Genomic DNA, 27,048 nt, shown 5'->3' on the forward strand with positions numbered 1-27,048 from the left:
GTCCAATTTCGGTGGATTTTAGTCACTTTGACAAAAAGGTAAAAAAGTATTTTACAGGAAACCAGTTGAAGCAGGGCTCTCTGCACATCTTCCAGCAGTGTTGCCGCTGAATCAGGTGCTTTTCAGTCCGAGGACTGAGCAGACTTCCAATGAGACAACAGAGGACTGGAACACACAATCGACTTGCAGCATTTAATTGGGCAAAAACGTTCCAATTTGTTTACATGCTGTATGTAAATACATTTGACTGGATATTTATGAATTCATCCACACAGCTCAAATGAGTGAACACCAAAAAGTAGATGGAGAGATTTTTAAACCTCTTATGCCCTTGTTGCAATGTTAGGCAAAAATCATTTTCACTGGTTTGATATGAGAAGATATTTCTCCTCAAACTCCTCAAACCCTTCCTAGTTTATTCAACTCATTTTGCACAGAAGAGTTGATGATTGAGATATTGGATTTATTGCAGTGTTCTGAGATGGTGCATTCAATCTCTCTGTCTGTCTGTCTCTCTCTCTCTCTCTCTCTCTCTCTCTGCATATTTAAACTTGTACTGCTACATCCTTTACATTAATTTGACTGCAATCAAATTGTTGACGATGAACAGGGTACCCATTCTGACATGAATCCAACATGTTAAATCCGTGAGATTGATGTTAAGGGGTGCATTTCTGACAGTGAGCATAACTCAACACTTACACTAACCTTTAATTGAAAGTCCCCTCAATGACACCATTAGACAGCCTATAGCCCTTTTGCACTATTGCCAAGATATATAGCTGGCTGGAGATGTAATGGTACAAAACAAAAGGAATGGTACACACAAGACATGTGGACATTTGGTCTTTTACAGTCTTTGTCTTTTATGGGTCAGAATGTTGCCTGGAGTACATTGGAAATCATTTGAATGACTAAAGGAGCTTATTATCCAATGACTGTCTCATTATGTCTTTGTCAAAGCCCAAAGGGGCCTTGACTGGTCCCTCAGTGCCTTGCTAAATGGCTTTGATACAAAACAGTAATTTCCATGAAGTCGATTCTTCTTTTCTACGTTTGCATTTTTCGGCATTTAGCCAATGCTCTTAACCAGAGCAGCTTACGGTGCATGATCAGGTAGAGACTTGTTCAAGGACATAAGAGTGCACACAGCCTTTGACAGCTGCTCATTGCGACTACTGAAAGAATCTCACGGATGAAATTTGTGTTACATTTCTTTTCATTAGGACTCTTACGAAACCGAGGTAGCCTTTTTTTGACACAAACGTTGTGCATAGTATACAGTATATGTACTGTGATCATGTTGAGGTCAACTCCTTAATTATATTCAGGGGATTCCAAGTACTTCTCCTTATGCATCACGCTTTCGCGAGTACGCTCGGGTCGGTGTGAAGTACATTTCGTCATCAAAGTGTGTATACGTGGGCTCTGACCGTACGTCCACGTACTGGCAATTTGTTGTGAACGTGCAGACCTGTCCAGACTTGTCCACGTAGCGACCTACTACGCATGTTAACGCGTCCTGAAAGGGCACAGTATGAACAGAGCTACTACTGGTCCCGGATGTCCACAGCAGTCTGTGTAAGTTTCACATTAAGATCAGGACACTCACATTCCTGATAGAGAAAGGAAGGCTTCGTGGTATGTCAGTAGAAGAATCAGCCTGCTATCCATTGTGTGGTGTGAAATAAACTGAAATTAAGTTGATGTCATGTCATCTTTACTCTGAGCAAAGATGCTTCAAAGCAAATCATTTTAGTTTCTCAGAATCCGTTTCTATAGTTGAATAAATACAGGAGGAAAGACTTTCAGCTGAGCAGTTGAATGTGACTGTATGACATTGGCATTTGTGAAATCATTCAAAGGTCAATGGTATCAACGAGATGGCAAGATAAGTTTGTAATTGTATCACCTCTTCCTCCCCCATGTTTTGACAAACCTGTAATTTTTTCGGAAGGAACAGTCAGTGTGTACCGTAGACAGCTGCCAAGGGCTCAAATTCCCTTTCAGTCACATATATAGAAGCAGCACCTAAGCTCTATTGTTTCCTCATTTCCCCTGACTTCCTTCCTCTCTTCCTCTCCTGATCTTATTTCTCGACTTGTCATTTCCGTTCTCTTCCACTCTCTCCTCCTCTTGGCTCGTTCCTTTTGTCTCCGCCCCCATTATCTCCCCTCTTGTCTTTTCCTCTCTGCTCATACCTAATTCTCCTCTGAGTTTCGTCTCTCCCTGCCTGTCGTCTCTTCTGTCTTTTCCCTTGGCTTGTGTTCACCTGTCGTTTCCTCACTGCTTTCCTCTCCTTCAACTTGTCCCATCTTGACTCCTCCTCTCTCCTCTTGACTTATCTTCTCCTCCCCTGTCACTGTCTGCTCTCCTCTCTCTGAACTCGTCCTCCTCCCACCTCACACTTCTCCTCTCCGTGACACATCCCTTCTGATTACCTCAACTTCACATTTTCCCGCCCTCCTTTCCACTCACACCTTCTCTGTGCTTCACAGACATTTCCTCTTACTCCCCCCTTTCTCTCGCCATCCTCTCTGTTCTCTTCTCTTCTCCTTACTCTGGTGAAGATTTGGCTTTTAATTGCTTCAGGGCATATCAGTCCTGTTATAACTGGAGAACAATGGGGAGTGAGGAAGACATCAGGTGCTACCATGGCAATGCTTTTTTTCATTCGAAGAGAAAACAATCTCTTGACTTCTGTCAATGTCAAGGTTGAAACTATGTTGACATTTCTTCATCTGAGGTTTTTTTTTTTTACTTCTCTGGTAGCACACCTGTTGACATTTGCACAGAGTAGCTTAGCCTTGTGTTTTCTTGCTTTGGACTTTTTATTTTTCTCTGAAAGTTTCCTCTTCCTCCATTCTGAATGTACCCTGTGTGGTGACGTTGCTGGAGAGGAGAAAATACATGGACCCATTTCTGAGCATGCATGTTTTCATTTCCCGAATTTGCCATGCACCATGATGCTCGGCCATCTGTCTCAGCACGGTGACTAAACTCAATGCCAATATGTTGCAGGGTCACGAGAAAAAAAACCGGAGCTGATTTCCAAATGAGTGGACGAAGCATTAACCCCCGATCCGCAGCAAAAAAAAAGACATTGAGCAGCATCACGCTCTCACCTGCATGCTATAGTGAGGAGGCCGGGCGATATTTCCATTAACTTAAGATGTTGATTTAGGGTGAGTTTTGCTTCCGTGCTGTCCGGCAAACGCTTCATTCCGGCTTATTAATGGCGACTCGCCCAGCCAAGGGAGTGTCTCATTCGATTGGGAGGAAGCGGTAGTGCAACAGCGTGTGTGCAGTGAATAAATGCTGTACATTAAACAAATTCCCCCTGCCCTCGTCTTGGCAGCCAAGCGTGTGGGAGATTGAAGTATTGCAGAATCTGCCTCAATTTTCTTCCCTCGCTCTCTCACCGACACACGAACGCACCCATGCTCATGTGTATGCAGCCACACATGCATTCGTTTCTAGACAATTTTTATTCTTTTTCACAAACTCAGCAAACCAGTGCTGCTTGCTGTCCAACCCGCCTCACGTAAAAATGATTTATACACTTTAGTTTCCTCACATTCGCACCCTCACAAACAAACACATTTTCATTGGGCTTATATGAGAACTGCATTTTCCCCCATATGCACTCTATAACATGTTCACAAACCCATGTTGTAACACACACACACACACACGTACACATTCATCTCTACTCTCCGCTGTGCTGCAGTCCGTGTATCAGGGGGATCGTTCTGCAGCCAGCCTGTTAGTTGACACTGATTGGCGGGCGAGGGCTGACCTGACCCGAGTGGCCTGTCAGAATAAAGGATCATGTTGACCGTTCAGATAATAATACCCATAGAGGATGCTGGGAGACTGTTTTCAAGCAGCGTCCAGTTCATGAGTCAAAGACTAAGCGGGAGGAGGAGAGAAGTTAGCAGCATCAGGCTGAGGACTGAAATTTACTGTCCCTTCTGCTGCCAAACATTTCCTTTTTCATCCTACAACACAGCATAAAGTTGTCTTATTAACGTCATCAAGACTTTTTATGAAAGTAAGCAGTTTAATTTCGGTTAATATTTTATTTTTTTATTTGATCTGCAGGTTAAGGTTCAATTTCAGCATCACACGGTAGATGTCCAGATTTGAACGGCTGAAAGAAGGAGAACACTTGACAGTAGCAGCAGTCAGCATAGTTCAAGATGTTATGCCTTGTGGATAATATCATAGCAGGCACTGCATTTGCGCTTGGTATGAATTATGTGCTCTCATTACTTGCACACTAACTGCATAGTAATTTGATCTCTCAGTATGCGGAACTTGCATAAATATTGCATTTTCAACTTCCTTTTTTCCCCCAACATGAACTTGAAGTCAAAACTCTGTTATTTTGAAAACTCTTCCTCAACGAGCAACGCAATGCATTTGGGGAAGCTCTCCTCCCTGAACCTCGGTGTCCATATTAATTGATCACGCCCCTGACGTCCATTCCAGCAATGATATTGATATCGTTATCTAGAAGAAGACTCTGGGCGCAGGGTAATGATGAGCTCCCCTGACCTTTCACTGGAGATAACCATCCTCAGCTGCTCAGCGGAAGCTCCTTAGGGTGGACTCATGGCCGCCCACAACTGCAGACTCGACCGAGAGTATTGGCTGAATATTGAGTGAGGCTAACGTGCAGGAGACATGGCCTCCAGATGCATGGAAACTCACACAAGCACGTGTACCATGACGTGTTCAAACTCAAGTCGACATGCAGTAAATAACAGAATCACCACCAACAAAACTAAATGCCCGCTCGAACCTGGATACACCCGTCCACATACACAATTGCTATAGAAACCAAAAACGTATGGATCTCTTCCTAAGCGAATATCCAAACACGCATCGACCACGCTCATGCACACACAGACACACATGCTCTCCCACAGATTTGGAACAGGCTCATTAGAGATGTGGAGGAGAAAATGATGAAGAAAAAAAAGAAAGTCAGGAGGGATTTCATGCAGATTCGCACTCCACCGCTCTCAGGCAATCAGCGGCAAGCCTCTTCTTCGCCCGAGAACTGTCGTCCTGCGGTCACAAAGGGCAAAGAGGAGAGAGAGAGAGAGAGAGAGAAACTCATCTCTGCGTTTGTCGAATTCCCCCACCTACCACTTGAGGAGGCAGTTCATTTAGTAGTCCCTTTCATTAATGTTTCTCTTTCATTTTCCCTCTCTCTTTTACTCCCTCTCCCCCTTTTTCTATCTACTTTAAAGGTGCAAGTGAGCGAGTAACAAGAAGAAGAAGAAGAAGAAGAAGAAGAAGAAGAAGCCCCTGGAGCAGCTGAAGATATGAAGCTAAAGAGGTTTTGAAAACAACCCAGTTGTAAGTGGGCCCCTAATTTTTTTTGCACAGTTCACCGCCATATTAGGTGTTATATAATGTGAATAAGATATTTCCCATCCTTATTCATTTCGGGTTTGAAACCACTGCAGATGGCATTTAATAATTGTCTGAAGCAACTGAAAGCTTCAATATTGTTGAATCTATTTTGAAATGACAATTTCCATTCAAATATTCATCAGGTAAAGCTTCTTTTTATCTTCAAATACCTGTTCACAATTCACAAAGTGGGGTTTGACCAGGGGATCTTTTTACCCCCTAACTGAGAAAGTGCAGACAACTTATTTTCTTTTCATAAATAATGTTTTGCTGTCACTAATGGGCTCTCACACAGCGCACAGGAAGCAATGCATCCAAACAATAGAGAAACGCACCCATAGAAAGCGGGATACATCAATAGATTCCTCTGCTTGGTCACCAAAGTCAGTGCATACTGTACATTTCGTGCTGACTCATGTCAGCAATTCTGGGCAAAGACGAGCACAAACCAGTAAAGTTTATTGGAGTTTGGTAGAAAAGGGACACTGCAGGACCATTGAGCACCATTACATGACGCATCGTAAACTGTCATCTTCCTCCACGTATTTCTGTTCTCCCGGCGCTAAAGCCATCCGTTCCTATTGACAGCAGAGCAGAGTCAGAGGGAGAGCTATCCTCTACCTGTCACAGCAAGCTGGCACTGAGGAGCTCCTCCTGTACCTCTGCCATTCTTTTATTCACCTCACAGAATTGGCGGTTTTCAGACCTGGAAGCTGTCATGCGTCGGTTTAGAAGTGCATACCGCTCGGTGCAGAATTCATTTTAAAAGGCTCCCACACATACGCTCTTTGAAATGATTTAATTGACTAATTGTTTTTTGCACTGTATGCAGCATCTGACATCTTCTCGAGATTATAAGCCTTGTGAAAAAAAAAAAAATCATTGATTGGGATCAACTTCTGCCTTTAAATTCTACTCATCTCGTATCATTTGTTTGTATATTTCACTTTTATTTTACTGGAATAGTCTCTTGAGATTAAAATCTCTCATTCGGGGAATTCCTGGACAACATGACAGCACAGTTAGTTTACACAAGCTGGAAATGTGCATTATAGCAACATTATAGCAACATTATAGCATGAATACTTCAAAATTTGTTTTACAGAATACAATTGTCTCTGTTTTACTATTAATCTTCAATAGTCACAATAAACAATAATCATCTGTGTTATTTCTATGTCGGAATGAAAACCCCATCACTTAATTAAACATGTGTGCACTGTATGTCTGTGTAGATTCATTTTTAGTCATCCAGATATTACACCATCAGGTCAAAATGTAATCTCTCGGTTGTCTGGCAAAATGTCCTCATCTCTACAGCTGCAGTCCAGTGGATAGTTTAATTTAGATCTGAAGAATATACTGTAGTTGAGTGCACGGCCATTACACACACTGCACACCCCATCCTCATTTCCATATCATAACTTGATTATTAGTGCTGCTGGCAGAGCGGTAGACATGCAGAAACTGTGGATGAGAGCGAACTAATGGGTGTCAGAGCAGATGCCGGCCCAGACATCCCCTCTTCCTGTGCAGGAGGGGGGGCAGCCTGCTTCCCGTCACCTCGCCGCCAGAGGCCACCAGCTTGATAAAATAACAGCTGTATTTGGCATATTGGGCTGCGATGATAGCGAGGCCTCGGTGACTTGCTTCATTTGACTGCAGAAATAGCGGAGAGGCAAAATAGCACATCTGGACCCCCCACCACGGGCTCAACAAGCTGGAAACTGAAAGAGCGCAGTGGTGGGTTTTCCTGCCTGACTGCGTGTCATTTACACACCAGCAAACACATTTCAGAGAATTGTCAAGACTGTCTGGACTTAAAAGCTGATATTGGTAAACAAGTTTGAGTCATAGATTTAACAGGTTCAAATCTCGCCCATGGCCCTTCGTTGCATGTCATTCCCACTCTGTCCTATACATTAAAGGCAAAAGCCCCCAAAAATAGTATAAAAAAGAAAAAGCATATTAAAAGTATGTTCTGCAATAACATATAGCCTAGAAATAAACATTGTTCATTAAAAAATAAATGGTTCAACACATAAAAGAAGAAGGAAATTAAAAAGTAAGTTATACCAGCAATGGCATTACACCCACACTGCACATTAAAATAAGATTGGATCCTTGCATTGTTGCATGTCTTACATATTAATGAGCTTAAAGGCCTGCAGATAAAACACGTGTGCATATGTCTCTGAGAAATGTGAGCCTGACTATAATATTCTAGAAACCAGGAGAACAATTTTGTTATGTTCCTTCAGGTTTTTTACAGACCACCATTAAGCCTCTGGTGAGGATACCTTCGGCGGTGCACTGATAAAAAGGTCATCAGTGCTAGATTGCACTTTGCCGGCAGGTGTAACTGTTATTTTGCCTTATTATATCCACCTCTAGGGGGGGGGGGGGGCGGCATCTAATTGGACAAATTGTCATTGACTATAGACTGCTGCAGAATTACATATTTTGTATTTTGATTACGATTTTTGAAGCATCATTGCAATGGCCAGAAGTAAAGACCTAACATCAGACCATAGACGAACTACACCCCATGTCGTATGACTTCACATCACCACCACTAAGTTAAAGGCGGACTAGTGTTTGGCCGCCTGTAATCAAACACCTTTTTGTGGACGAACAAAAGCTTCAAAATTGTGAGATATCTGCTGACATTTTATATGGCAGAACAAAACGTTAAAATCTCTTTATCTTGTCTAAACCACAGACTTTTCTTTAATCATCCAACGAAAAACACATCCAAAAAAACACATTGACTTCAAGAAGAGGGAACTGGAAGTATAAAAATACGAAGTCATTGCCGGGTTTTAGAACTCATTCCTGTGTTTGATCTCAACTAGTGAGAAAAGTCATTGTTTTTTGATCTGAGGATGTCAATTTGAATTAGTTTTGTAGATTCTTCACTGGTTCAGTTCTTTCAGTCTGATTGAGTTAATGTGGAAACATTGCCTCGTGGGTGCTTTCTTGGTTCAAAATTTCACAATTAACATTTGTCATTTCGATATACAACATTTAGAAAAGAAACCCTTCATTCATCAGCCCACCAAGATTTTGGTCTGTATGTTTTGTTCACATTTTACCTTTGGAGATTTATCTCAGTTCAGTCAGGAACACTCTCGTCATAGATTTCTATCTATTTGTTGCCACAAATGGAAATATAGTTATACTTGGCGCTGGTGCCTCCACTCTTAAAATGCTCCCTGGATTTAGCCAAGCACCTACTGATCCAAAACAGGGAGCACGATTAGCATGATGCATGAACCCACCGCGTATACAGGAATGAGCCCGAGGTAAACTTTGAATACCATTTCAACCGTTTGCAATGCAAAATGAACTCTGAACTAAAGAAGGGTGGAGGAGGCAAAGCTTTGCCAGCAGCACGGTCTGTAACAGAGTTGGTGTAGAAAGGATCAGTGAGGAGAGAGTCATATTTAAATGAACCTCCTCGAGGTCAGAGTGGGCTGTGATTGGTGTGTGGCCGATTGGAAGCGATGATTCAATCGTCTGGCTGTCAGCTGGTTACAGCTTTGGGGCGTAAGACTTCCGTGTCCTGCATGAATTTTGATGCTTACCTGTGCAATGCCACAGTTGTTGCTGATTCAGGACAGGGTGGGGTGGGGTTCTCTGAGCGTACCTGACTTGGCCAAATTCCTATGGCATTTGCACCTGAATGCAAAGGCAGCAGCGACTGTTGGCTGAGCTTTAAAGTTTCTAAGGAGGAGAGAGCAGCAGCTCTTAAGTGGCTCCTAGGATGTTAACAGCACAATTAAACAAAGCTCTGCTAATCTTTACAGCTGGCGTCAAGAGGCATTGTGTTCTCACAGAGCAGTGTTATCCGTAGCATGGCACTGGGAGTCCGACTGGTTGGATAATGTGCCCTACAAGCTGCCACCAACCTCATCACAGCAGTGCCTGATGAATTAGCATTATTCAATTAGATGCGCTCCACTTATCTGTTACGGCATATACAGAAATGTAAATTGACCTCAAGTTTGGAGGTAATGAATTTGATTATGGTAGTGCATGTAATTTCCTGGCATTTGGGAATGAAAGATTTAGCTTATTACACTTTCCTCACAGTGATGGTGGAAAGCTATGCAGCGTGATGCATTTTTAAAGGTCCCCTTTCCTGATGTATGTCTTGTATCATAATGACAGAATTTTCCACTTTTGTTTTATTGTAGCCTGAAACACATCCAAGCTTAATTTTCATTACTTGTTCAGTGCAGATCCACCATCAATTCTGACAACCTGTCACAGGTTGGAGTTCTAACTCGTTTACTTTATACCAGCTGGAGGGCTTCGTCTGACCCTGCAGACACTCAAAACTTAACACTTAGCCCTCAAGTAGTTTGAAAACTATCCCGCTAAACTTTGGGGACGCTGATGGATGGAAATAAACAACCTGCTGATGTGTCCTAATATGAAAGACTTGGATAGATATTTTAGGGTGGGGTGGAGAGATGCTATCTTAGGTCTATTAATGTAGTCATTGCTGTGTTGCCCCAGGCCGTAGGGCCTAATCCAGAGGAGTGAGAGTGAATGGGACCGTGGCTCGGGCTTGCCAGACCTACTTAGGTTCTGGTTGAGAGCACAGTGCTGTGTGGGCGAATCTATTCTGTCCTGGGCAGGGCACAGCATAAACATTGCCCAGGGAACGCAGGCATGCAAGCAGGCAGGCAGGCATGCAAGCAGTCAAGCGGACAAGAGAAAAACTATAAGGATGGTTGCCTTTAATTTCCTTTCCACTGACTCCCTTCAACTGTCCAGGGCCTGAGAGCAAGAGAGGGTAAAGAGACAATTGAGTGTGTATGTGTGTGGAAATTACCTGTAGAGATCTTTTTTCTGGGGCTTCACCAAAGCATGTATTGCTATCCACCCTCCTCTCTCGCTCTTTCTCACACACACACACACACTCTCTCCATCACACTCTTTCACGGCAAATCTGCCCCGATCCATCCAGCTGACGGCCGTGAAGCAATGACTCGTGTGCTCTCTTACTGTCTTTAAGTGATCTGTATTTGCTCCATGGCACTCTGGCGCTCCGACCTTCTGACCTTGTGTGTAAACAGAGCACCGCTACTCCCCCATCCACTACCCCGCCGCCACCATCCCCCACCCTCCACTACCAAATAAGGAAGACGGAGCCACTGAGAGCCAGCAAGTCGGTCAGCCAACCCACTGAGGAGGCCATTAGTGAGCCAGCAAGCCAGCGGAGGGGTTGGTAGAAAACCACCTCTGGCATCACTCATCACCCCCTACCTCTCTGGCCTCACCCGCCTCTCCGCTGTGTAGAAATGCGCAAGCACGCGCACTCTCACGCCATGTGCAGAAACACTCGCTGCAAGGCACACTTATATCTGCACACAGCACCACGCGCACAGTGACCCGAAAGCGTTAAAGGCACGGAAATGTACACGCACACAGTACTCTGTATACAATGGCATACATTCAAAGGCGCATATGCTTGAACATACACACAGTGAAGGACACATTTGCACACGCAGCACATTAAATTCACTCAGAAGCACACACATTTACAAAAGACGTATTCACGGGATGCTACGCATACACAACATGTAATGACATGTTACTGCATAAATACACCCCCAAAGAGCATAAATTATATGCTGGGTTGTTTCAGCAAAACAATAAAATAGGTTGCTGAAAGATGGATTCATATGTTGATGTACCATTACGGATAACTGTCACTCAGTAAAAGGGCTTATTACCACACTAAAAACAAGCCAGCACAAAAAGACATTGAACATGAGAAGGCAATATAACTTTTATATGTCTATTTGTAGAAATTATAACTTTACATCAGCAAAGCTGATATCTGATCTGAAGTTTACATTTGGTCAATTTTATCCCAAACATGACAGGATTGCTGTTTACACAAATAGTCCTATCATAACTCTCATACAGCATTTGGACATAAAACACAGACTAAGGATACAAATCTTTAATTATCTTTGCCACTAAATCATACCTCTAAATTGTGGAATACATTATTTTCCTTTCAGGAAAATGAAATAATACATTATTTTCTAAAAATCAAATGGATTCAAATCAAATGTGCTTGCAAATCGTGCAGACTCCTCTTCAACATACAGTAGCCGTCGTCCATGACTGTGGAATATACAGTGTGTAATAAAAGGCAAATACTGGTCTAACCCTATACACATGATAGGCTACACAACAGTGGAGAACATATGCAACCTACTATAGTTTACAATATTCACAGTTAAACTAACTGTCCGCTCAGTCCAGTAATGCCAACTTGGAAACTGAAATGCACTGCAGCATTGGGCACCATATAAAACAACAGTGTTTAACAGTATTCGCAAGACACAGTTAAAACACCCCCTCTCTGTCTGGGTTTTAGTCTCTTTTCCCTCTGTCCTTGCTCTTTCTTCCGTAATACTTTGGTTCATTTAGCTGCACTCTTTCACCTGCCTCCAAATGTCAGCTGAGTTCAACAGAGCTGGAGGGAAAACACTCTCGGAGAGAAAGCCATATTGAGAGTGAGTCGGTTAAAAGAAATGCAGGAGAATTGAGGAAGAAAGCGAGGCAAGAGTAAGTAAGTGTCTGGTAACCGAAAAGAACCGGGTTATGCAGACTCTAATGTGATAAAAACAACACCCTATAATTTAGGTATTCATCTGATGTCTTCAACACAAAGACCATTGTTAGACTTGCGAAGTGGGAGTCTTATTATGTAATCATGCCAGGATGCATTTAATGACAGATTGGATGCACAACAATGGGACTTTGCTCACATTTCTGTGAAGAGTGAACAATTCACAACACAAGACCAGTGAGAAGCGGAACCAAAATGTCACCAAAGTTTAAAAAAAATAATACAAAAACACAGGCCACAGATGCTGCACTGTTTTTGTTATCAATGGGGAAAAAGAAAGCCGAATTTAAAAAAGAACACTAAGCATTGAGTTGCAATGTAATATGTTCAGATATTGTTTGAATTGCTGTAAATTGAAACGTAAAGACAGATTGTAAGAGTGGCCTGTTGTTAGAAGGTACGATTTGAAACTTGCAGTGCCCACATGTCCTTTTGAACTATGATCCTCAGTACGACAGTGGAAAACATGAACATTGATGTGTGTGTCACAGAGCAATGCACTCCAGTGGCACCTGAAGAACTCAAAAATCCCTGAAAGTGCAGAGAGAGCTATCAGATTTATTCTAGCAGCGTGTAATTCATTGCATTCCCATCCCCTTTTCAGTACACCCACCGAGCTCCCATCTCCATTCTCAAACTCCTGTCTATTGCCGTGCTCACTTGTGTATCAAGGTAATGAATTCATAATCGCTCTGAAGCTCTTTGTAGATCTCTATCACGGTGGGAGATAAGAGGGAGCATCATTGCACTCTAATAGCCGTCAGTCTGCCTGTGTTCCTGCTTGCTGTTTGTGTGTATTTGTGTGTGTGTGTACAGTATGTGTGTGTGTGTGTTAAGCACATCAACACAAACCCCAGCATGCTATCCTCCATTTTGGCTTCCAGGGACAAACAGGATTCTAGCCAACAGCACAGTCACTTATCAGTGTACTGTGGAGGCTACATGCCCACCAAGGCGGACGTGCTTACCGTTCCTCTATCCGAGATGGATAAGCACTCAGCGCCGGTCCACTTTCTCTCTTTCTTCCAGTGTCTTGTTCACACGGAAACACCACACAGTACTTTCCAACTTAGCTGACAAACACTCAACCACAGGAAGAGTAAATATCTGACAGGGTGAGGCAGGCTCAGAGTAACTAAAGTTGAGGCTGGGGGTGGCTCTCGAAGGGCCGTCGACTGCTGCGTGCACGTTTTTAATTGTGTTTTCGTGGGGTGATGAAATGTCCTCCATTTGAGCGCGAGCTGGCAGTAAGTGGGCTGTCGCCTCCAGGGACAGAGTGAGCGATGGCCCGCTGCTATCGGAGGTGATTGTGCCTCAGCCCCTTGGGGTGACAGATGAACGGAGGGGAGCAGGGAGACAATAAGGAGAAGAAGCAACATTCCTTTTTTTACAGTCTCACGTAGTGTTTAAAACAGGACAGGGGGGGCAAGAAAGAATGCATGTAGATTTGGACAAACAACATTTGGGCAGTGTTTACAAGTTGGTAACACTCCGCTCTTTTGTTGGCTTTTGAGTTGAGCAGTGACATATTGAAGGAAACCCGCCAATGTATATACATTGTTGTTAACTAAATAAAGTGGCTGACCTTGTGATGGTGGCAGACATATTTTTTATTTCCTATTTGTGTATGAAAAGCAAATAATATATGCTTTAGGCCTTTTTAAGGGGATAAAGCAAAAACGAATGCTTTTATAATCTCCGCTCTTAATAGTGTATATGTATTTTTAAAGTAATTATGACCACCAACTGGGCAATGTTATCGTCTACTGTCTTTACTTTTCTGTGTCAACGGACGTCCATATCATGTTCATGTTGATTTTCATCACCCAGAGTCCTTTAATATAATTCTAGAAGCATTCTTCTCCCATGAACGGCTTTTGTTTTCTGGCATGCCGGTGTGTCTTTGTTTGAGAACAGTGATGAGCAACAAGCATCATGGTGTGGATCACCTTCACTTGTAGCCATAACAGCTGACAGACGGAGGCCGGCAGTTTCAACAAGGTTCGCTGGTCGTTCGGAGAATCTTCACATAGTACATGTTGTTACACAATTCGGTAACAAGACGCAAACGATGAAGCGCTTTCCCTCGAGCACGTGCCACATCTTCCGCTCTCTGAATTTACATGGCATTTATGAACACTCACAAGGAAAACAAAAAGTGGAGAGGGAGAGCAGGGGAAGAGAGCTCCTAGTGTGGAGGAGTCTCATTATTCTGTTATGGATTGCACATGTCAGGCGGTAAGTGCTCTTTTTATCCTTCTAAAGCACTAGCCTCGGCCACTGAGCGCATTTCCCTACCCGAGTGAAATTTACCATGTTAAGGCTCATGCCACCATGGGAATGGCAGTGAGAGCTCTGGGTTGCCGCTAAGATTTACCGGCCTGATTAAATAAGGGGCCGTAGTGTGAATAAGTGGCCAAGGGAAAAGTCCACGTAACATAAACGCATGATTTTTATTCATCAGTTAAATTGATTAGACCCACACACACACACACACACACACACACACACACTTCACTCCCCTCTTCACCTCTTTACGGTGTGTTACATGTCACGCTGGGTTTTAAACAAAAAGCAGAGAGAGGGCAGTGGAGGATTGCTTGTGGCTCAGGGTGGCTTTCTGCCAACACACAGCTAAGATGGGTCTTTTTTAAAAGGGCCTGTTCCCATCCATTACTGCCTGCATACCTTGAAAAGTTCACACAAAATATATTGCTACTCTCCTTCCAATTGGGCAGGAGAGGCCTTTCATTTGATGCACTGCGCCTCACAAAATGTAGCCCCGTCCTAATTCAATCTAATTTCTTCAATTTCCCATCATACACCCTGGTCCTTAATGCTCCAGTAAGGTGATTTGACGTAGCCAGTAACCAGCGTTTTTCAGCTGAGCAGTGGTGGCTGGGCTAGGGGATAACCTTTCTCCCATAATTCAAATAAATGTCAAAAACTAAATTTTGAGGAATTGATAAATAGTGGAAAAGTGTCTTCAAATACTCATATAAGCTTTAAGATGACTGTGAAGTACCCTCAACTGAAAGCGTACAAATACAAAATAAATTGATTTAAAATGAATTAAAGTGGAACTGGAAACCACTGTTGCTTCTAAAACCTGTTTATCTAATGTATTCAGATGTACATTTACAGTATTGACCAATTGTTTACAAACAGTACTTCAGAGCCCCTGTGGGTCAGTGGACTCTTGTGCTTTGCCTCCCTGGTGGACAAAGGGACTCCATTGTCACTATTCAAATTCAAATTCTACCAGCCAATCAGAGTTGCTGCTTCAGCTCAAAACCAATGTGATTGTGTGAAATCAGGTCCAAATCCCTCCTCACTGATAGCAAAGTGAAAGGAGGACGAACCAAAGGTTGTTGAAAGTCAATGTAAAATGTTTCGCTTTTATTTGGCATTTGAGTAATTACTAGATCAATATTCATTTTTATTGCAGCTAATTGTTTGTTGTGCTGTTGTTTTGTAGCACATCATAGCTCAACATTATTAAACAAATTAATTAAATAATAATAAATGATACAAATGTATTATCACTGAAATGAAAAGAATTGATGCTAATTTGATTTGCTTTGAAATGTAAACGGGAACAAGGACAAACGGGACATGTCATGGTAGAGTGGCTACTGAAAGCAATAAATAGTCTTTACAAAATTAAAACTAAGTCACGTTTCCAAATCGTGACCATGTCACAGAACACTTCCTGTTTGTTCCAGCCTTGTATTTTAGCTGCATTGCAGTTTATAGACTGTATATTGTGTGTAGGCTACTATGTGACATGTTTATTTATGATGCAACTGGATTGATAATGGCTACTTGCTTAATATGCACTGAAGATCACTGTGTCGTTTATCTGGACATGTAAAGAAATTGACTATTACATCCATATTGGTTCATTGATTACCCACATTTTAGCATTTTTGGGCCACTGACTTCTTGCATCTCTCTCAGTGCTCAAGGTCATTCTGGCAAATGCATAGAAATATGTTTTTTTAACATATCTTGTGTTATATCAAATTAATTGATATTTTATTGCAAATCAGTTGAAAACTTTAGCCTCGCAGTTTGTAGGCTAAAAAGTCCAAACTCGTGCTTTACTTCCCTGCACCATTGCTCTGTGTATTTGTCGTCTCTTCATTCTGTCATCGCAGCCCAGATTTATGAAAATAAAAGATCAGCCGCAGTAACTCGTTTCGTTACAGGCCCCACTGTGATATGATTTCCGACGGAACGTGCTTGAACGCACCGAGTGGTAGGATTTACGATTCAGGGGAAGTCAAGAGACGAAGTTTATGAGGCGGCATTGAACGCAGCACAAGGCTTCGTATTTTTTTTCCCTGCAAGAGAGGGGAGGGAGAAGGGGGGGGGCATTTGACTCCTGCCCCCCCCCCCCAGTCCGTACGAGGTGGATTTGGGAAGAAAGGGACCAAAACCTGGGACGCGGAGATAACGACAGACATCAATAAAGTGGATACACATTTGGAGATCCGCGCGCGGCGGTGTCGCGCACGGATTATTATAGGGTGTTTAATTTCCCTTTCACTGAGGAGATTCTGGCTCGGAGCGTCTGATCTGTTTGGGGGGGAAAGGAATACAAACGCACGGGGAATAATAGAAGTGTTTTGTACTCGCTCCCCCCGTTAACAAGTGACTGCTCTGCTGCTCAAGAAAGTGGAATATAGCGGAGTGTTTTTTCTTCTTCTTCCTACCGTCGTGGATGCGAAGTAACTGTTTTTCTAAAGGGAATACGACCGCTCACCCACCAACCAATACGGATTTAAAAGCTGTCCCCCCGTTAACCAACTAGGGGGGTAGTCTGAGAAATACTCTTCTCACGCCGTTGAAGTAAGTGCTCGCAACTTTGAACCTACTTATTAACTCTTTGAGACGCTTGATATGAGTTTAGAGAGCAGGTTATTTATATAAAGGTAAATAAATGTGGGAAGAGACAACGCTTCAACTGTTTTTCCTACTCTGCCATAATGCTGGACCGTCCTGTCTACCGGGTGTCTTTACTCTTACTCTTTGCCAGTAGACCTCAGTCTGCGGGGGGAAAAAGAAAAAGGTATTCCTGCTCTGCTCTTGTGCTGGATGTGCTTCAGAGGGAACTTATTTGCCCTAACTTTTTTGTTAACGTGGTTTCTTTGCGTGTTCTATATATAGAAGACTAAAGTCAGTGATTTAGTCCGCAGTCTGCATTTTAATGCAGAGGTCCCCTAACTTTCTCACACTGGAGACCCCCCCCCCCCCCCCCCACACACACACACACACACATATCAAACAAATATCAAACACTGAGCCCCCGTTCTGGGGACATTTTGACCAAAATGCTCCCATAATTTAGCATTTGAAAACACTGAGGCGTCCAGTGGGCATATTGCTCTGATGTGATGCAGGTAAATGTCCATCACTGATCTCAGTGTTCAGCGACAGTCCAGAAAATGTTTTTTTTAAAAGGGGGGGAGAGGAACTCACTGAATCAAATCCCTTTAAGACATCCATCAAAGGTGTCTGAGGGATTCTTCTATCCTGTGTTACAACAATGCTGTCGAAGTTTTGTATTCCCTTGCAAAGTGTCTGTGGTGAGCTTTGTGTGGAGTTGGAGAAAAGCTTATTTTTTGACATTTCTCTGATGTTTGCACAATCAATATCCTTTTAATTTTTCACCACTACTTCTTTTATCTTAAGGGTAATCGTCTGCCACGCAAAGTAACTTTTGTTCTGATTGTGTCGTAAAGTTTGGATACAGCTCCAGGCTCTGGCTTTTTTCTTCCTTTTTTTTTGTTACGGCAGTTTACAGTAATTCAAGTGAGTCCAATTAGAATTGCAATGGATCTTAATTTTATCAGAACATTTAAGGCTAAACCTTCCCTGGGCCACATACCGCCCCTCCCCCCTCTCTCCTCACCCTTCCACCCCAACAGCAACTGCAAGCCAAAAACAGATTCGTAATGCATTTCATTTACTGCGGCTTGCTGAACAGAAGAGGCCGAACAATGTTGTTTTTGTTCCCGATGTTAATAGAAAATAGCAGGGAAGTATCTTGAAATGTATAGAGGTCAGAGGTCAGGCTCAGCAGCACCAGTGTATAAAGCTGGAAAATGCAGATGAAATACACATCACTGTTTGTTTCTACTTTTGACACCTATTTCACATCCTGGTGAATTCCCCAGTGGAGACTACATAGAAAAATCTAAACCATTGGTAATGGAAATTGCGTTTTGATTGCGTTAACTCCAAATCATCGGTCTTGCACTACAGTATTCAATCAGCCTGCTAGGTGGCATAAATAAACCCATTTATCTTATGATGAGTCACATGTTGATTGTCGGTAGCGAGAAGGAGCCTTGTCCTTCAGAGTAATTGGACAACACGTACACCAAGAGGCTGTGAGTCCAGTGTGTTCTGGATTCTTAATGCGGCTTTAATTGAACAATTTATCAACCCCGATCACTGTCAAACAACTGGGCAAGAAAGACAAAAGGCAATGAAAATGCCAAGGATAAGCTGAGCGTGACCGGCGTGTCTGTCACAGCTGCGTCTGCAAGGTGCTGTTTTATTTCATTTTACTCATTCATTTGTTTTTTCGTCTGCAGAAATTGCAGATCGATGCATTTGTGAGTGGCACGCTTGTAAGCGGTGGTAATTAACAGTGGAGAAGGGTGAGGTAGTGAGAACATCACACCCACGAAAACGTCTTTAATTGGAGCTCCTTTCCCTACACTCGGATGACAAGCTAATTGAATTGTGCCCCGGATATGATGCTTTGTTCCCCCAAGTATAGAGGTCTTAAGGAAGTGTCGTCCTCGGGGTTTTGAAAGTCACTTCTTTTGCAAGTATTACTTTCTGAGCAGTTTTTCTTTTATTTCCCCGAACTCGACAGGGTGTGTTCTCCCTCTCATTTTAAACGGAATCAAAGGGGAGACGAGAGGGCGATTCTAGATCGCTACAGGCCTCACAGACATTCAATGTCATGTATTTTACTTCAGGAGATTTCAGAAGTTGTATCTTTCTCCCTGTTTTATGTATTTTTTGTTCTTTGGGGTTCTTAACATCAAGTGCATTTTTTACTACCAACTCCAGCTATTGGATTTTTTTTTTTATTGGCAAAGCGAGCAGAGCTCGTGATACGTTAAGAGGCTTTTTCCCATCAGATATTTTCCAGATGCTGCGCTGAAACTGAAACCTACAGCCAGTAAAACATTTTCAAGTGTCAACATTTGAAAACTGCTATTTTCAAATTCACACATACACAAACAATGCATATGTATTGTTTGATGTAACAATGATTGATGTAGACTAGCTGTTTTAGTACTTTAAAGTCTGTGTTTACTTTGAAAAACGTTATGGTAAATAGTCATTCCAAGCAAACTTTTGTTTTCTTGACTCATTCATGACTTGTATCTCATCAATTACTGTCTATTTCCCACTTAAATTCACACCATGGTTTGGTTATAAAATCTTAACAGTCACAATGAAAGTAGAACATTAATCAGCAAATACACATTTCTACCTTGTCCTTTGTTCCAGATTTTACGATTACAATTGCACAGTTACCCAATTTTCTTTTACCACCTAGTGCTCCGTTCATTTGATTTAAATTCAAATTGAAATTAGGAGCATTTTTGGTGGCATCGAGTGCTTTGCAATTAGTCACATCGCACTTGACGCAACAACACAGTTAATAACAGCTGCTCTGAAGTGACTGTCGTCGCAGAGAGAAATGTGCGCTGTGCAGAGGCGCTGTTGCACTCACAGCTAATTGTGTTTATTCATTTTAATATGCTCTGAGTGCTAAATCAGTGCTCTTCCAACGACACGAGGTGCAATTAGTCTGGCTGTGAAAACAGGAGGCAGTGTGTCTTGTAAAGGCCCCTCTCCCCTTTGATTTGTGGATTAGCCATCCCTGGTCATGCACATTTCTTTTATTTCCACAAAGCCAGGGTGGGTAAGACTCAATGAAAGAAACATGTAACAACTTTATAGCATATGTTGCACATGAACCGACAGTAGGAAGTGAACTCTGTGTCTCTGGATACAGCAGTTGTGCATTCGATACGAGGCTCCGCTGACTATTGTCAGCAACAGCAAAACTACCAATGCTTTATGATGCTGTTATGCAATAGTCTTCTGCACTCGTGTACGTTCAAGCCACACGAGAACTCGGCCTGGTGGCGGCTAGAATACTACAACTCACTGGTTTTAACCAACAATGGCACCGATTTGCGGCTTCATTTATTCCTAATCTCTTGAATTGTTGACTAATATTATTAATACTCCATGCATTAAAGTAGTGAACTGTAGTGCACTGTTGTTGGGTTCCTACATTTCCAAGAAGAACTTTTGGCAACAATAAGAAGTTTGAACCGGAGTGACCTTTTAAGAATTGAACTGTACCTGATATGAGCATGAAATGTAATTATTGCAGCCCTCAAGCCTGAAACATTTTGTGTCCAAGAGTCTGTAAACACATATAGTGTTGCTTTAACCAAACCACAATGTAGAACAACAAATAAGAATATTTAGTATGTAAACCAATTTTAACGAGCGTTACGACAAACCATTGTTAAACCCATAGTATTTTTGAAATTAAAAACAGGTCAGCTTTGTTTGTGCAAGCTGAAGAAAAAAGCCTCTCTTTCTGCTTCACCACACGTCTTGTGTTGCACCTGATTACTGTAAATTAAACAGAGCAAGTAAATAATAGCTGACGGGAAAAGTATGTTATTTACCACCACAAGCGTTAGACATTAAAGTCGCTGCAGCCTGCCATTTTGAATATGCGCTCTCAACGCTGTAAGGCACTTTGGATGAAAATGTCAGCACATTTAGACCTGGGGTGGTATTATTTGTCAGGACAGAAAGAGCCAAGCAGTGGAGGAGGGAAAACCAGAAGATTGAAGTCATGACAATTCACCACATCATCGTGGTCACACTTCTGCAGGCTGGTGTGTTGTTTTTGCTCAATCGACCTACATAGTCACCATGGCCATAGGGGTAGAAACATGAACCGGATGGCTGGCACAGACATTATTGACCAATAGTTCAGAGGCCCCCGCTGGTTGCCTTGGGTCTGAAACTGGTAGCTTTGTCCTCAACAGACCTTGTTGGAGGTGAGTAATGGCCATGACCCTTCCGGCAGCACCCAAAAGTCATATTAACTCTCCTGAAGTCAAAAGGTCAGCACTCAACATCAAGCCAGCTATGGTTTTGGGCAGAGGTGACGTTGATAGGCAAGGGCTGGATGAATTTTCTTCCTCCCTATATCTCCCTCAATCATTCAACTCATCACATTTAAAATTCTCCCATCTCTCTTGCATATGAATCCAGTCTTCAATAATATGCAAATATTTTTTTTAGATCTCAGTTGCTTATTTGTTTCCTGGAATGGACTGTGTTTATTGCATTTTGCTCCGATCTTAAATGCGTCTGAAGTGCATTTACGCATGACTTTTATACGTTTCATGCTTCTTTTGCACTTTACAATGAACTCCACACCAAGCTCACCACAGACGCAAAACCTCTCCAGCATTGTTGTAACACAGGATAGAAAAACCCCTTCGATATCATTTATGGGAATCTTCCAGCGATTTGATTGAGACTGGAAAAGGAGTCTTAAGAAGTGAAGGAAGCTGCTGATACACATAGTCTGGCAGGGATTAGTAGAGTCTGTCTGGTAACGTCTAGGGGGAATACATCGACACACTGTTCTCTCCCCCAGCCTCCCGCCCGTTCTCCTGGTACCTTCAGGTTTTACAGAAATGATTCGCTCCAGCTCCTCCTGATAATCTGCTTTTGACGACGAGCAGTAAGCAGACCTTCTGTTGATGCCTGCTACTCCCTTGTTCACTCTAGTCTGCCTCCCTCTTCAACAAACATGCTGCATAGTTTGTTAAAGCCTGAGAGGAAACTGCACCAAACACTGCTCTATTACAAGCACCCATTCACGCTCCTTTCCCTCTGGCCCTGATCCCATTGTCTTTATGGTTATGGAGTTAATGTGAACTGGTGTTTCATGGTGAGAAGTAATTAACACCCGTTCTGGGACGGGCATGAAATGGATGTGTCTGATCCTGTCCGTCTGTGTGTCTGCATCTCTTCTGGTCGTCTCCCGATGCATGCCGTTGGGCTGTTCCTATATTAAGTGGGATTACCAGCTGGCCTCCCCCCAGATTGATGCACAGAGGGTCCCCTTGGGGCGTCTGCCTCCTCCTCTTTGCAAACTAGGTCTGGCAGGAAGGGCAGGCCTGCACCCTGGTAGTTTGACCCCTCTGAGGTTTTAGACACGTGGTAGTGGGGAGGGGGCAGGGGCCCGAAGGGTTCAAACAGGTGGAATTGTTTTCTCATTTAAAATGCTGCTCATACAGGCCGTTAGATGGTCCACGCCAGCCTGTTGATCCATCTGTAGGCCACGTGTATTTGTGACGCAGGATGCGTTAAGAGTATAATATTGTCCAGAAACATTTCTGTTTGTGCAATTTACTATAATTTGAGCTTGTTAGAGTCTTGTGAGGTGATAGACTTTTGAACACTTTGCCAAGATTAAGTGGATGGCAGCTGACTGGTAGGGAAGGCCACACACCTCATTATCATGTCAATAACGAAATTGACTCTTGATTCTGCTGCTTTCTTCCAACCTTTCTTTCCACCATAACTCACAACACCCTCCAACTGCAAAAGCCATACAGCAAACAAGTAGTACTTAAGATACTGTATGCTTGCGTTGCTCTATTCATTCTATAAATATGCCGAATGCCACTTTATTCACAGTTGCAGGCTGCAAGTGCAGCCATCTATTGTAAGTAGAAGCACATGAAAATATGTTTTCATGAATTAGCAGAGTAGTGTCTGACCTTCATAGCACCCTGGTTATGATACGACTCACAGACACAGGTCCAATAGAACATGAGCTTTTCCCAAGTTGCGGTTTCAGTGTGAAATGGTTAAAAGAGGTGTGTGTGTGTGTGTGTGTGTGTGTGTGTGTGTGTTCTAAACGCTTTTAATCTGATGGTGCTTATTGTGTGCACACAGAAAGCCAAGGGCAAGATGGCTTGGCCCACACCCACCCATCCGTTTGCCCCCCAATCCACCACCCTGTCCTTTTGTTCCTGCCTTCTCCACACATGCACACCCTCACCCAAACTTCAGGGACATCTGGTATGAGGAGGGGCTCCAGGAGGGGCGAGCTTTGGGGGAAGAGAAAGGAGTAGAAGGGGTAGGGGGGGAGAGACAAGCGTGTGGGGAGGTACACTCAGCTGCCCCGGGGGGTAGGAGGTGAGAGATGGGGGTCGCAAAGAAACATGTGTATGCGCAGGATAGTGGGGGTTGTTGTCACAGAGTAGAGAAGGGAAGTGGGCTAACTAAAGAGGAGTAGGCAGATAATTGATGGATGGAAGTAATTGTGTGTAATGCAAGCAAGGAAACATGGGCCTCTGGGAGGGAGAGCGATAGAGAGGGAAAATGAGAGGGAGCGACTGAATAGAGTAGAGGAAGGCGGGGCGCGGGGGGGGGGGGGGGATAAAGAGAGGAAAGAGAATAATGAACAGAGGGAGTGTGCAAGAAATAGGAGTCTAGGGAGAAAGAGAGAGATGAGAGGGTACGGAGAGGAGACTGATAGAGAGAGAGAGAGAGAGGCAGGGGAGGAGGAGGAAAGGGAGGGGCCTGCTGTTCTGTTGCATCACTCAGCACTAGCCAGGGTTAAAAAGGAGTAACTACCTGCCTGTCAGGCTGATTGTTCATCCCTATGCATCAGGGGATACACGTCCTGGTTTATGAGACATGGCGCCGAATCACTATGTGGGCCACTTAACCACAGAAAATGGCTCCCTGTGCATCTCTGGGAATATACGCAGCACTGGCTCTCCGAGCCGAGGTGATTGCTTTGTATGCAGACGACGCCATCATCTCCCTTACCACAAGATCCTCATTGTCACGCCAATTTTTAGGTGTTGTACCTATTTGGCCCTCTCCGTTCGCAGTCTGGCTCAATGCAATCTTTCATATTGTATTAATAATTCCCTCCATCAAAAAAAATCCCAATCACAAGGCCTCCTCATTAATTACAACTCCAGCAATCTGGGTGCCTTTTCAAACAGCAGGGTGCCCCATCTTTCAGTGAAATGGAAACAAACCCTATGTACTCCGGTCTGGATACACAAATTGCAGAGTACCAGTGGCGTGTAAAAAGAGAAGGAAGACAGAGAGAAGGCACCAGAGGCAAAATGCATTGGGTTTCTTCTCACTGTCTCACTGTGCATCACAAGCTTGTCTCCCAGACGGGGAAGAAAGGTTTGTCAAGCGCATCACGGTGGAGTACTCTCTCCACCCTCCCCAGCCCCTGGGAAGATAGAAGGTGACATTTGTATGTAAATTGAGACAGGCACTCTCCACTGTATTCCAGCTGACAGTAAACACAGTGGGCAACCTGCGGTTCTATTTACTGTTTTGAGAAGTTGAGGATTTAGTTGTTTCCCTAACATTTTTTGGTGTGAAAGATACTATTTAAAAAGGTTGCTTTCCACTATGTGGTTATGAGGAAAAGCTCCACACACATGCATGCGTGCACATCCCACAAACATTTTTTGACATTGACTCCAAAAGTAACCTTGACAGAGCAACATTTAACAAAGACCCCAATCAACACACACCAGTAGTTTTATTTTGACGTGTTGTTCTAATGGATTGAGCAACACATCACGTCGTTGTTTAGAGTGCTAGCATGAGGTTGGTAGATATGGTTTTTATTGTCCTGCCCTAGGCTTTGCAGATCAAAATAATTTAGAGCAGAGGAAGAGTCAAAATAATCCGAGCAATTCCAATAGGGCTCCAGCACCTGCATTGCCTGGACCCCTAAGTAACTCTTGAGTCTCAGTGTCAGAGAAGATAATCCTGATTAAAAAGTGATGGAGGCTGGGGGAAGACTGACAACATAGCAATCAGAGACACCAGCCACGATTTGGAAGATTAGCACTACCGGAGGGTGGGGGGCCTTGCTGCTGTCACCCTTTTGTTTATGGATCAAATCCATGGTGGAATAATGGTTTTGGAGATTTTATTTCTTTCCTTGTGGTTCTTGTACTCAGGGGAAGATTGCACTAAACTGGTTTGTATTGGTTTTTGTTGGAGGTTTCAGTGTTTAGAATCAATCAATAGGTTGCTGTCAAGCCTTGTAATTTAAAAAGTGCCTCACGCATTGCAATATTATTTGATTTGGCTGCAGAGATGTTTGGCCAGGTGGTCACTAGACAATGGGACAGCTGATTTGGCGTCTCAGCCAAGTTGAGAGGGTCATTATGGAGAGTCATCATCCCCCTGCTGTGGGAGGGTCACTGTTACCCAGTTAAATCAGCATTACATGTTCACAATCTCGCCTGGGATGTCCCAGTGCGTGTAACGCATGTTTGATAGGGGCTTGACGGTACACAGAATTCACAGTTCTGTTCATCCACCAGTTTAGGGGTCTCGATTACTACTACTGCTACAGACAGTAGTGCAAGTATGAATGAGCGACAAAATCTTTTTGGTAATATTTGGCCCACAGGCGGCTTTGGGAAGCTACTTTCAGAATAAAGATCAGTAACGATTCAAACACTACTGCATTACACCATACAAAGATTTGCCAAACACTTTCCCGAAAGTCAACAAATCACAATAGGCTATACACGTGTAAAGTATCCCTTATGCGATGAAATTGACAATACCAAATACATAGAATAATATTTCGCCATTTATAAACATTTAAAACACCCACACATGTATCATCTCGAACTTTACCCAGCAACGCTGACACACCGTTCTTTTTGTATACAAAACTCTCTCTCCATTGCTGTGTGACTTTCTGTCCGTTTTATAACATGAGTGGTGGAACAAGATGTGTCACTCTGGCTCCTACATAGACAGGAATCAAATTCAACTACACTTAGTGGGCGTCTTCTCTCTCAGAGATTGTCTTGTACTGTCTCATTATCATGCAACAGCAAGTTGTGTTCATCCATCTTGTTCTTGTGGGAATGTCCTGGCTGCTGAATACCTAGCTGCACATTCGAAGAGTGTTGTTTAAATCCCTCTATTGTGAAGTGTAAAATGTAAGCAGTCACCTGTAAGCAGTTTATCCAGTTAAAGAGGGAATCGGGCAAGCAGAGTAGGAGTAAAGTAGCTGGATTATTTAAAGGGGAACTAAATAAGACTGTTATCAGAGTCTGTCTATTTGCCACTGATATGGGAAGATAGTGTGGACACAGAGGGAAGCGGGAGCCGGCGCTGCTCTGAGTAGGTCTTCAGCCTGATGACACCAAGTAGGAACTAGAAGAGAAATGCACTTCAGAGACAGGAAGACTCCATATATACACAGATGAAGAAAGCGAATCTTCGTTGACAAAACCAAACACAGTTGCAAAATGCAATACATAATTCAATTAAGTCTCATGATCCTAATCCTAAATCACAGTCTTTTTCAGAAACACAACGTGGTAAGAGTTAAAAGAACAGGCTTGAATGTTTGATCCCAGCGATGCCCAGTGACTCCCTTTGAGCAAAAAGCACCGTCTCCAGTATTTGCGTGCTCATTACAAGTTATTCTCAGTAAAAATGTCAGCTACAAAGCTAAAGGCTTGAAGCCAGCTCGCGGTCCACAGCCGTGACTCAGTCTTCGAGCCAAAGGGATGGGTAGGCAGTATCTGGAGATAAATCCATCTCCCCCCAAGGCAGCCCCTCCGACATTTGTCATCTTACAGCCCCCAATCTGTAGTCTCAACGGGGTGGAGGTAGGGCTAAAAACACGGGGACAGAAGGGAAGACAAAAGCAGGTCTGGCATGGAAATGGGGGTTGCTGTTTATAGCCCCACCATACTTGCCCTGGGGTAAGTGTAGTGGAAAACGAGGGAGAGACAGAAACAATGAAAGCAGAAAGGAGAGAGAGAGAGAGAGAGAGAGAGAGAGAGAGAGAGAGAGAGAGA

At 43.2% G+C, this 27,048-nt stretch overlaps 1 protein-coding gene across 17 annotated transcripts in view; it reads left to right on the forward strand.

Annotated features, from left to right (window-relative positions):
* Positions 1-5,289: 5,289 nt before the first annotated feature.
* ptprsa (protein tyrosine phosphatase receptor type Sa) overlaps positions 5,290-27,048 on the forward strand; it is a 178,756-nt gene continuing 156,997 nt past the window's right edge. For 11 of the 17 annotated variants that reach the window (XM_031859727.1, XM_031859735.1, XM_031859731.1 and 8 more), the window contains exon 1: positions 5,379-16,939. The gene's annotated coding sequence lies outside the window, so the exon portion shown is untranslated. The other 6 variants (XM_031859741.1, XM_031859744.1, XM_031859745.1 and 3 more) reach the window with 4 other exon arrangements.

This window comes from Anarrhichthys ocellatus, unplaced genomic scaffold (assembly GCF_004355925.1).
Source record: "Anarrhichthys ocellatus isolate YVR2014 unplaced genomic scaffold, GSC_Weel_1.0 scaffold22, whole genome shotgun sequence".
Classification (NCBI taxonomy): domain Eukaryota; kingdom Metazoa; phylum Chordata; class Actinopteri; order Perciformes; family Anarhichadidae; genus Anarrhichthys; species Anarrhichthys ocellatus.